Source organism: Chrysochloris asiatica, unplaced genomic scaffold (genome assembly GCF_000296735.1).
Source record: "Chrysochloris asiatica unplaced genomic scaffold, ChrAsi1.0 scaffold00035, whole genome shotgun sequence".
In the NCBI taxonomy this organism is placed as follows: domain Eukaryota; kingdom Metazoa; phylum Chordata; class Mammalia; order Afrosoricida; family Chrysochloridae; genus Chrysochloris; species Chrysochloris asiatica.
In genome coordinates, this window is record NW_006408553.1 from 162,662 (window position 1) to 163,423 (window position 762).

The 762-nt window shown below is 35.3% G+C and overlaps 1 pseudogene; it reads left to right on the forward strand.

The window, feature by feature from the left end:
* Positions 1–245: 245 nt before the first annotated feature.
* Positions 246–672, forward strand: LOC102812998 (annotated as a pseudogene).
* The last annotated feature ends 90 nt before the right edge of the window (positions 673–762 follow it).

Below are 762 nucleotides of genomic sequence, written 5' to 3' on the forward strand. Positions count from 1 at the left end.
ATTCCAGAACATTTTATTTTGCTCATGAAGAACCTAAACATAGTCCAAGAGGCAGTTGTTTGAAAAGAACAAAGAGATACTGAATAAAATTTAAGATTAAGAAAGGTGTGCAGAAATAAGATGGCTGACTTGTCATAAGGAGCTGTCCAGGGCTGGAAGTAGGTGTGCCTAGCAGCAGATTTGAAAAGCAGTTTTCTCTTCACAGCATCTTTTCTCATACCATCTGATAAGCATCTTAATTCACTATGGCAGTAACAGTAATAAAATGGGCTATATCAAACAGAACTGCTTTGAAATATTTACTTCCAGTTTAAAATGATGCTTTATATTGTGTTTGTCATAAATTTACATATTCTTCTCTCCCAGATGACTGTAATTGCAAGGTAGAGCTTGCTTTGACATCAGATGGCAGAACAATAGTATGTTACCACCCTTCTGTGAACATTCCATATGATCACACACAAACTATCCCTCTATCAAATCCTGTACATAATTATGAAGAAACACATGATCAAGTGCTGAAAACCAGATTAGAAATAAAGTATGAACCCCTTGAGCAAGGGCTCATGATACAACAAGTTAGCAAATGTTCTTTACTACTAAGCACTGTTGGTATCCTCATGGACTGTTTTACAGATGCCATGGAAATTGAATCCTCCAAAAGACAGATAATTTCAAGGCTGTACTTAGGAATCAAAGAGGAATGTTATCCTTTGCTTGAGAAAATAAAATCTGGTGTAATCACTATTGTGTTAAATAATA